The sequence below is a fragment of the Terrapene carolina genome, unplaced genomic scaffold (assembly GCF_002925995.2).
Source record: "Terrapene carolina triunguis isolate 2854851 unplaced genomic scaffold, T_m_triunguis-2.0 Scaffold706, whole genome shotgun sequence".
Classification (NCBI taxonomy): domain Eukaryota; kingdom Metazoa; phylum Chordata; order Testudines; family Emydidae; genus Terrapene; species Terrapene triunguis.
In genome coordinates this window covers 3,130,575-3,142,196 of record NW_020665057.1, presented here as the reverse complement: position 1 = coordinate 3,142,196, position 11,622 = coordinate 3,130,575, and the positions used below count along the sequence as shown (strand labels likewise).

General features: G+C 41.5%; 1 protein-coding gene across 1 annotated transcript in view; it reads left to right on the top strand.

The window, feature by feature from the left end:
- Nucleotides 1-223: 223 nt before the first annotated feature.
- INTS12 (integrator complex subunit 12) overlaps nt 224-11,622 on the top strand; it is a 32,231-nt gene continuing 20,832 nt past the window's right edge. The window contains exon 1 of the mRNA XM_026659861.1: nt 224-305. The gene's annotated coding sequence lies outside the window, so the exon portion shown is untranslated. The remainder of the gene's footprint in view (nt 306-11,622) is intronic.

The window sequence follows — 11,622 nt, the reverse complement described above, 5'->3', positions numbered from 1 at the left end:
GCACCCCACATCCTCAGCACCTGCCCCTCCCCGTGTCCCGGGGAGGCGTCACACAACATCCTCAGCCCCTCACTGCCCAGGGCTCGTCTCCGCGGCCTCACACGCCCCCAACCCCGCTTACCCCAGCCCCACGCGGCAGATTCCCCGTTCCCCCGCCTCAGTCCGCTCAGCCGCTTCCTCCCTGGCCCCGCCTCTTCCTCCGCACGCTGCCGCCGCGGTCCTTCCCCCCGCCTGGGCTCCGCGCTGCGTCACTAGCCGGGCGCCGGGGACCGGCAAGCGGGACGGAGCCGGGCCAGCCACGAGGGGTAAGGAGCGGGCGGAGTTTCCTGGAAGGAGCCGGGTGAGGTGGCGGCGGGGCCGGGCCGGGCCGGGCCGGGCTACAGGCTGCGCCCCCCATACCGTCCCCGTGAGTCCCGCGGGCTCCCCAGCCTGCCCGGCAGTCGCGCTGGGCCTAACCCGCGAGCGGCCGGGCCGAGCTCGGCGCTGCACAGCCCGGGCAAGGACGGAGCCCGCGGATACACCCCAGATGTGCCGAGAAATCCCTCCGGTGCCGGGGGCTGGGCGAGCTGCCACGGTCCAGAGCCGAGGCTTCCCTCCGGGCCCGGCTGGGAGTCGCGCTCAGGCTGTCTGACCAGGGGGGCAGCGTCATGTTATTGCAGTGCAGGGGGGCCGAGCAATTCCCTCTCCTTTGGCTTGCCGGTTTCCTGACTACGCGATTACGTTTTCAGTCTTTTAGGAAACTTACCACTGTACAAACTAGTGATGAGGCCCTTTCCCTGCCCCTTGTACTGCTGAAGTTCAAAAAAGAATGGCCACTTTATTTTGCTTTAATCTTCAGTGCCGTTTTGTTTTTTGCTGTACACAATGAATAATTTCCCTATCCTGCCACACAGATGCGCATACTTGATTTTTGTAGACAGTGCTGAGTTTAGGTCACTATAGTAACTGATAATGGCAGGTTCTCATTAGCTGTGCTCCTGGGTGCTGCTGTTATAAACAGCTAGCAGGGACTTGTTTCTGTCAGGTCTTTTCCAATTCTGATTGTATGATTTTTGAACTTCACTTGAATACTAAATCTCTTTCAAAATTAAAACACATTTTCCTTTGAAGACACAGCCTGTATGTTCACACCTGAGTTAAATGCAAACTAGTTAAATGGTTAACATTGGAATAAAACTGAAAGATTTAGCGCTGGACAGTTATTCTTTATTTGTGGTAGCACCCCATCATGTGATAAGTGCTTTCCATATAGAGAAGAAGGCATAATCCCTGCCCCCAGGAGCTCACAATCTAAAACCAGACAGACAGCAGGTAGATCAACAAATATTCAGTTAAGAAATGAATACATGTAATTTGGGCATAATTTATCTTCATGTGTGTAGCATAGTCAGCCTGTGGTTTAAAATTTGCAGTGGTGAAAGACTATAATCACTTTTTGATCTTTATATTTTGATTTTGTATATTTAAAAAATTCTCAAGACAAGGAGTTAGTAGACTTGAGATCACTGCTCCCTTCTTAAAGGGAATCTAATATAAAGCTGTACTTGGCACTGGTATGACTGCTGCTGGTATATTCTGTCCAATTCTGGTGTCCACAGTTCAAGAACAATACTGATACATTGGAAAGGGTTCAGAGAAGAACCACAAGAATGAATAAAGAATTAGAAAACATGCTGTATAATGAGAGACTTAAGGAGCTCTCAATCTGTTTATTTTAACAGAGAATTAAGGGGTGATTTGACTGCAACAGTCTGAGTACTTGGTGAACAAATACTTAATAATGGGCTCTTCAGTGTAGCAGAGAAAGGTATGACATGATCCAGTGGCTAGAAATTAAATTTGGAAATAAGGTGTAATTTTTTAGCAATTGGAACAACTTACCAAGGATCATGGTGGAGTCTTCATTGCTAGAAATTTTTAAATCTAGATTGAATGTTTTTCTAAGAGAGATGTTCTAGACATTATGGGGAAGTTCTATGGCCTGTGCTATACAGGAAGTCAGGCTAGATAATCACAATGGTCCCTTCTGGCCTTGGAATCTATGAATATAAATAATCCTTACATCCAAAGTGGTATATTACTGAGGTTAAAATTGTGGCCTTGTGATTGGTCCCAGAGTTCAGTTTTAACCAAAGCTTGATCCTCACCTGAAAATCTCCATGAAGACAATATCTAAGGGCTTTCCAGAACCTCGTGAACTTCAGTAGGCAAATTGTTTATTATACAAGGTGGTGCGTTGATTAGGAATGGGTGGGGAGGATAAACAATTGAGATATAAACCATGAAACAATTAACCAGTGACCTAAATCAACGAACAATAACACGCACTCAGGCAGTATCCAGTATCTTTATGGCCACTTCCCCTAAGTGAGGCAGCTCTTAGGCAGCAATCAGTAAGTCATGGTTATATGAATGCAGAAACAAAGTGTGCCCTCAATCCAGGTTCCCCTTCAGCTGTCTGTCTACATACCCTCCTCTCCAGAAAAATCTCCCCAAGATGGACACTGCGGGATCACCTCAACCCCTTAACCATGCCCCTTCTTTTCCAGGGCCCACTGGGGAAAGAGATGGACCAATACAATGGCATGTGAACTAGAGGCAAGAAAATTAGAAAATAGGAGCTAAAACTGAATCTGAACAGCAATTAGCCTGACCTAATACAAAGATGAAAATATGTAATTGTTAGAACAGTGGTTCCCAAACTGGGGTTCGCAGAACGTTACAGGGGGTTCGCCAGAAAAATTTCACTAATGGCGGACAGAGGACCCCGGGCATTGGAGACAGCAGGTGGGACCCGGTTGCAGGGCAGACACCCCGAGCCCCAGGGAGAGCGGGGCCGGGCAGTTGGGGCTGGCAGCCTGAGCCCTGACCCCGTCAGCGGGGGAGCCGGCAGCCCGAGCCCCAGGAAGACCAGGGCCGGGTAGTTGGGGCATCCATCACACTGAGGAAATTTAAACTTAAATCCCTGAAAATATTCACGAGATTTCACAATTTAGTGAAAGGGGTTCGCGGGCCATTAAAGTTTGGGAACCACTGTGTTAGAAGCAGGTAGCCTCCAAGAGAATTGTTGGGTTTCCTGGGCTATCAGGGGGAGAAGGGAGCAATTTTGGAAAAGCTCAGCTGATTCTTTGCATCTCTCTTAATCACAAAGGAACCTTTGGAGATACATGCTCTAGACCCCTACTTTTCATATAGTAAAGCTGGAGGTATTCTTTGATTTCAGAAGAGGAGGTGCTGGAATAAACGGATAAAGAACAAGAAGTCACTGGACCAAATGGTGAAAATCAGAGTTCCAAAGGAACTTACGTGGCTGAGCTGCTAACAAAAAATTCAGTTTAATTAACATAATTCCCTCTGTGTGAGGACTGGAGAGTAGCAAATTTAACTTTCATATAAAAAGGCACTGGGATGGTCCTGGTAATTACAGACCAATGAACTGCACTGCAGTACAAGGAAAATTGAATCTAAAACACAAACCAGCACTTATTCTGCAAAGGAAAATTATTAGGGCTGTCAAACGATAAAAAAAATTAATTGCGATTAATCGCACTGTTAAACAATAATAGAATGCCATTTATTTAAATATTTTTGGATGTTTTCTACGTTTTCCAATATATTGATTTTAATTACAACACAGAATACCGAGCATACAGTGCTCACTTTGTATTTATTTTTATTACAAATATTTGCACTGTAACAAACAAAATAAATAGTTTATTTCAATTCACCTAATACAAGTACAGTAACTCCTCACTTAACAATGTAGTTATGTTCCTGAAAAATGCGACGTTAAGCGAAACGATGTTAAGCGAATCCAATTTCCCCATAAGAATTAATGTAAATAGGGAGATTTAGGTTCCAGGGAAATGTTTTTCACCAGACAAAAGACTATATATATATACATACACACACACACACATCCAGTATAAGTTTTAAACAAACAATTTAATACTGGTACACAGCAATGATGATTGTGAAGCTTGGTTGAGGTGGTAAAGTCAGAGGGTGGGATATTTCCCAGCGAATGCCTTACTGCTAAATGATGAACTAGCAATTGGCTGAGCCCTCAAGGTTTAACTCGTTAATGTAGCCTCACACTCTATAAGGCAGCACAAATGGAGGGAGGGGAGACAGCATGGCAGACAGAGACACACCCTGTGTGTGAGAGAGAGTTGTGCATTGCTCCTTTAAGTACGCTGACCCCACTGTTAAGTACACTACCTTTTTAAGTTGATCAACAAGCTGAGACGGCAGCTGCTGCCAGGAAGCTCCCTCCATCAAGCCCAGTCGTGTGTCCACCCCGCCTCTATGGAAGATGGTGTAAGTGGGGAGCAGGGGGAGGGGGACACCCTGACATTAGCCCCCCTATTCTCCTCCCTCGTACCTCCTGCACAGCAAGATGGAGGCTCCGGGGAGCAGCTTCAAGGCAGAGGGCAGGAGCAGCACATGGCAGTGAGGGGAGGGACAGCTGAACTGCCGGCAGTTGATAGCCTGCTGAGCGGCTGCCGCACAGGGAACTTAGGGGAACGGGGAGCTGATGGGGGGCTGCCGGTTATAAAGGGAAGGGATCTCAATTTAAACCAGAAATGACTAAAATACATCTTTGACTGGATCTATGAATAAATCTATGACTGGGTTTGGACAGTACTTGCTTTTTAGGCAAAACAATGAATGATGCAATCTGAAGCTGGTATTGCGAAAGCTTACATCACTCTGCTGAACAAATTGCCCTATATCAGCTCTAGAAATCATACAGTGTCGTGCTCTCTTATTTGTCAGTGTTTGATTTTGCAAAGGGACATTAGCCAAAGTGAGCAGAGATGCCTCGTACTTGTGTGAACAGTGCAGATAACTTCTGCTATGTTTGTGGTGAAGTGACTTTTGCATCACAAAAGCGCAGTATAACCACTATGGTTAAGAAAGCCTATCACCTTTATTTTGGCTGCAAAATTGGAGATCGGGACAAGAGGTGGGCCCCACACATACGCTGCAACACTTGTGCAACAAATCTTCGCCAGTGGTTGAACAGGAAAAGGAAATCTATGCCTTTTGCAGTGCCAATGATTTGGAGAGAGCCAACAGATCATACCAGCAATTGTTACTTCTGCATGGTGCCTCCAGTTGGGAAAGGTGTGTCAAAGAAGAAAAAGTGGACTGTGCATTATCCAAACATTCCATCAGCTATACGCCCAGTACCCCACGGAGAAGGACTGCCGGTTCCTGATGCACCAGAATCATTCTCACTTGAGTCAGACGAGGAAGAGGATGAGGATGAAACTTCTGGTCCTGAACCATCAATGTCACAGGACCCACATTTTCTCCCATCCTCCTCCTCTGAACCACACCTCATAACACAAGGTGAACTGAATGACCTTGTCAGGGATTTGGAACTACTCAAGAGTAAGGCAGAGCTGTTGGGCTCCAGACTACAGCAGTGGAATCTCCTGGCAGGTGATGTTAGGGTTTCCATGTTCCGTGACTGTCAAAAGGATCTTGTCCCATTCTTCTTCATGGAAGGTGATCTTGTAGCCTGCAACAACATCGATGGTGTGATGGCAGCCCTCAACATCGTTCACGATCCAGATGAGTAGAGACTGTTCATTGATTCATCGAAGACGAGTCTTAAAGCTGTTTTACTGCATAATGGCAATGTTTTGCCATCAATTCCAGTTGGTCATGCAGTCCATATGAAGGAAACCTATGACAACATGAAACAACTTTTGAAGTCCATAAACTATGAACAATATCAGTGGCCGCTTTGTGGCGATTTGAAGGTTGTTGCTCTCTTGCTTGGTCTGCAGACTGGATACACAAAGTACTGCTGTTTTCTCTGCGAATGGGATAGTCGTGCAAGAGATTCCCACTACATCAAGAAAGATTGGCCACTCCGACAGTCATTGGAGCCTGGGAGGAAAAGTGTTCAGCATCCACCACTTGTTGAATCAAGGAAGATTTTGTTACCACCCTTACACAAGCTGGGTCTGATGAAGAACTTTGTCAAGGCCATTGACAAAACACAAGCAGCTTTCAAGTACCTCCGTGGAAAATTTCCAAGGTTAAGTGAAGCTAAGATAAAGGAAGGTGTCTTTGTTGGTCCTCAGATTCGTGAACTTCTTCGAGATGATGCATTTGACCATGCACTGCGTGGCAAGGAAAAGACGGCCTGGAAAGCCTTCCAGTTAGTGGCAATAAATTTTCTCGGCAACAGCAAGGCAGACAACTACAGGTTGTTGGTGGAAAACCTCCTCAAGGCATACAAAAGCCTTGGTTGCAACATGTCACTAAAGATACATTTTTTGCACTCTCATCTAGATTTTTTTCCACTGAACTGTGGAGCAGTGAGCGACGAGCACGGCGAGCGATTTCACCAGGACATTGCAACAATGGAGAAACGCTATCAGGGCAAATGGAGCCCATCAATGCTTGCAGACTATTGCTGGACAGTGACAAGAGATGCTCCATTTAATGAATACAAGAGACAAGCCAAGAAGCGCCGAGTAGACACTGAATAGGACTAAACTATGTACATAATAGTTTTTTGCCTTTTGTTTCATAATAAATTGTATTTATATAACCCTTTTGCTGATTTTTAAAGTGTTACATAAACAGGACAGGTGAAATATTATCATGTAAAGCAACCATAAACACATGAAAAGACCTCGGTTTACAATTTATGATTAAAACTCTACTATCTACACAATATACATAGACATATAATGTAAAAACTTAAATATCTTAGAAACAGTAGCCAATCAGTTGTTTTAATTGTCATATTTGAATTCAGCACATCAAAATACATAATAAATAGCACATTTTATCTCTGAAACAGACGACTTCTCAAAAATTGTAGACCAGTGTAATGCTTCCCACGTCGTGTTTACAATGTCACCTGAAAGTGAGAACAGGTGTTCACATGGCACTGTTGTAGCCAGCATCACAAGATATTTATGTGCCAGGTGCGCTAAAGATTCATATGTCTCTTCATACTTCAACCACCATTCCAGAATACATGCGTCCATGCTGATGACAGGTTCTGCTCAATAACGATCCAAAGCAGAGCAGACCGACGCTTTGTTCATTTTCACCATCAGAGTCAGATGCCACCAGCCGAAGGTTGATTTTCTTTTTTGGTGGTTTGGGTTCTGTAGTTTCCGCATTGTAGAGTTGCTCTTTTAAGACTGAAAGTATTCTCCACATCTCGTCCCTCTCAGATTTTGGAAGGCACTTCAGATTCTTAAACCTTGGGTCGAGTGCTGTATCTATCCTTAGAAATCTCACATTGGTACCTTCTTTGCATTTTGTCAAATCTGCTGTGACAGTGTTCTTAAAATGGACATGTGCTGGGTCATCATCCAAGACTGCTATAACATGAAATATATGACAGAATGTGGCTAAAACAGAACAGGAGACACAATTCTACTCCAAGGAGTTCAGTCACAAATTTTTAACAAGCATCATTGTCATGGAAGGATGTCCTCTGGAATGGTGGCTGAAGCATGAAGAGGCATATGAATGTTTAGCCTATCTGGCACGTAAATACCTTGCAACGCTAGCTACAAAAGTGCCATGCAAACGTCTGTTCTCACTGTCAGGTGACATTGTAAACATGACGAGGGCAGTATTATCTCCTGTAAATGTAAACAAACTTATTTGTCTTAGGAATTGGCTGAACAAGAAGTAGGACTGAGTGGACTTGTATGATCTAAAGTTTTACATTGTTTTGTTTTTGAGTGCAGTTATGTAACAACAACAAAATCTACATTTGTAAGTTACACTTTCATGATAAAGAGATTGCACTACAGTACTTGTATAAGGTGAATTTGAAAAATACTATTTCTTTTGTTTATCATTTTTACAGTGCAAATATCTGTAATAAAAAATAATATAAAGTGAGCACTATACTGTTTGTATTCTGTGTTGTAATAGAAATCAATATATTTGAAAATGTAGAAAAACATCCAAAAATATTTAATAAATTTCAATTGGTATTCTATTGTTTAACAATGCGATTAATCACGATTAATTTTTTTAATCACAGTTAATTTTTTTGAGTTAACTGCAATTATTCAACAGCCCTAAAATTATATTGCTGTAATTTACTAAATAATGGATAAAGGAGAACTGGTTAATATAATATATTTGGACTTCCAAAAAGCTTTTTAGGTCCCTAATGAGAGGCTAAAAGCCTTTCTGTGAAAGGCTGTGCTCTGTCATAGATCTAAAACTGTAAACAAAGAGTAAGAATAAAAGGTCAGTTTTTAGCCAGGCAGTATGTTATATTGGGTGGTGGGTACATGCAGTGTGCTAGGGTGGGTATTTAATATATTGGTGGTCTGAAAAAGGGGTGGGGTGCAGTGAGAAAGCAAAATTTGCAGACATAAAATTATTTAATTAGTCAAAACCAGAGAAGACTGTGATGAATAGTGGAACCAAAAAAACACAGGTGAATTGTCAGCATGTTGACAAGTGAAATTTAGTATTGACAACTACAAAATTTTCCTTCCAATACGTTTCACCTTGAACTATTAATTCACATTTCTGGATTCTAAGCTATTTCTGAAGACAACCTAGGTTGTTATTGTAAATGAAAAAGCTCTTCTTGATAATTAGTAGTAGTCAAAATAGTAAGCAATGTTAGGTTTTATAAAGAATAGGATTGATTATACTGCACTGTTATAATACTGTCATATAAATCAGTGGTGTGCCCTTTCTTGGAATATTGTGTTCAGTTCTGGCACCCTGTCTCAAAAAAGATATGACATAAAAAGGAGTTCATAAACAGGTGATGCAAATAGTTAGAGGAGTGGCGAGACTTCCATATGAAGAGACGTGAAAAAGATTGGGTTCATTTAGTTGAGAGAGGAGGTGAATAAGAAGAGACATAAAAGGGATATACAAAATAATGAATAGAATATGAACAATAAAGTTGGTGCTTCTATTTATCCTTTTCAATAATATAAGAACAAGAGGACCTTTAAACTGAAATTTAAATGAATAAATTTAAAATGATAAAAGCAAATACTTTTTGCAGGTAGTACATAATTAGTGTGGAACTCATTGCCACAAGATACCATTGAGGCCATGAGGTTTATAGGCTTCAGAGGAGTATTAGACATATATATGAATGAGAATATCCTTGGTTTCACTATATGGGGTGGAGGGTTTTTTGTGTTTTGTTTTCTTTAAATTAGAAATATAAGCTCTCAGGCCTTACTCAGCCAACCACTGACAGCAGTTAAGAAATGTGGTTATTTCATAAGCGGGAGGTTATTTCATAATTGTCCATTATGGGGTTTCTTGCATATTATCGAAGATACTACTTATATCACCTCCATTACCATAGTATTTGAGTGCTTCACTGACTTTATTTCTCCTCATAACTGTGCAGTATGGAAATATTGTTATCCCCATTGTACAGATAGGGAATTGAGGCACAGAGTGACTAAGTGATTGGCTCAAGGCAGACTGTGACGGGGGGAAATTGAACCCCAGTCTGCCAAGCCCCAGTCTAGTGACCTAACCACTGGATCGTCCTTCCTTTCATTACTGTAATGTTTGTAGTACTGGCCACTGTAAATGGCAAGATGCTGGATCAGACAGACAATGGGCCAGTATAAAACTTCCTTTTTTGTTGTGTTCTAGTAAGAGACCTGTGCATGTAAGGAGAGCAGATCATCAACCTTATTTTTGCAGATCAAGTCCATTTTTAAGTTAGCATATGAGCATCTCACTCTGCTAAATAAATTTTCCCACTTTCTTTATCTTAAAAAACAACAAAATAGATCTTTTTAAATTGAAAATTCATTTCCATGCTGAGCCCTTGTGTGCCAAGTTTCAGCCTGCTGCATATTTTAAATAGCTTTATAAACCCCCTGAAAATGAGAGATTATAGTAGAGACAGACAAATTCTTAACTGTGACAGTACTGGTATGCAGCATTATTATGATATTAACCTGGAGGTCAGAAGAGAGCCAGAAAGTCATGGTATGCAGATCAAAGGATTGAACACAAACAGTGCTCTTTTTTTTAACAATTCCTTGACAGTAGAGTTCTTAAAAACTGAAGTTAGAATTAGATCTATGAACTGTTACCTGTTAGAAAACAAAATTGTCCTTGTGCTGTTGGACTCAACATTGCTTATAGTCATTTTCTCAGAGTTCTTTTAATTCAAGAAATCACATCCTGAGTTTGGCTGGTTACTAATATCTGTTCTGATTATGTCAATATGTTATATGGAGCCTTGTAAACAGGAAAACTCACAAGAAAGGAACTTCAAGTTCCTCAAGCTGTACATTATTCCAATGTTTGTGATAAGGGTTCTGTTATCCCACATACTTCATATCTTTGGGGATTTAACAGAGACCTAGAGATACAGTCTATGCTACTGAAACGCAGACCTTAAATACTGAACAAAGAAAAAGAGCAGGTAATACAGCCCACAGATCACAAGAGTGGCCTGAGCAGTTACCATAGGTGGATGTATGAGAGAGAAGGATAACCACTTTCCATGTGCGTTAAATTCCATTTTTATATACATCAAAGCGAAACTGAGTTGCCCTGAGATGGGCTTACACTGTAGTCTTTGCTTGATCAGTACAAAACCAGAGTTACTAGTGTTTAGGAGATACTAGTAGAAGTTCTGTGGCCACTGAGATATGATTTGACAAGAAGCAACGATTAAGGAATAGAGAAAAGGTTCTGAATAGAATTCTTAGCTCTCTGCTGGGTCCATTGATAAAATCCTTATGAAGTCTATTATATGCTGAACTCCTTGATGATCTTGGTAGAGTGATTCTCTAGTGTCTTGTGAAAGCCCAGCATGAGATAAAGACTCCTGGAGACTTCCAGGCAAGCAGTGATGGAGCAGCTTGCCACTGCTGGTGGATTGTCCAGAGAGGTTAAAGTTCACTATTTTCACTGTGCTTAACATCAAGAAGAATTCAGTCAGGCAAGGCTCTGCAAGCTGGAACCAGAGTACATGTCCAAGCTGTACTTTTTAGGAGAGTGGCATGAACGCTCTTTTAAAAGAGTTTTCTAAATTATAGGGTTGGAAATAAGAAATCCCAATAAATGTGGCATGATGATAAAAGGGATTAAGAATACTTACATCTCACGCTTTTTAGAAGAGACCGGAAGCCTTTATTTGCGGTAGCTTTCCTTAAACTGAAATAATAAAGATATATTGCTGATTTGGGAGTATTTCTTCTTTTGTAAGGAGGATCTCTTATGTAATTGCCCTTTCCTGGAATTTATGTTGCTGATACTGACAGCTCCTTGCTTATCTAGGTAGAAAGAATTAGTTATGTAGCTTAACTGAGCGGAGAAAACTCAGATGTGGGAAAAAGTTGCTGTTATCAAGAAAAGATGTTTTTAGATTAATTCTGTCCCTTTCCCTCACTTCACCTCATTGTATATTGTGGCATCTCAAACCCTAGATAATTTTTACTTGTCATCAAATGTAATCAATAATCACAAAGGGACTTGGACAAATAATAGCCTGGATACTTAATTTCCTTGCTTTGTCAGTTAAAATTAAGCAATTGACATCTAGATTTTATCTTTTTTTTTTTTTTTTTTTTTTAACCAAAAATTGTGAAGTAACTGTTCTAGGTGTTATAATGA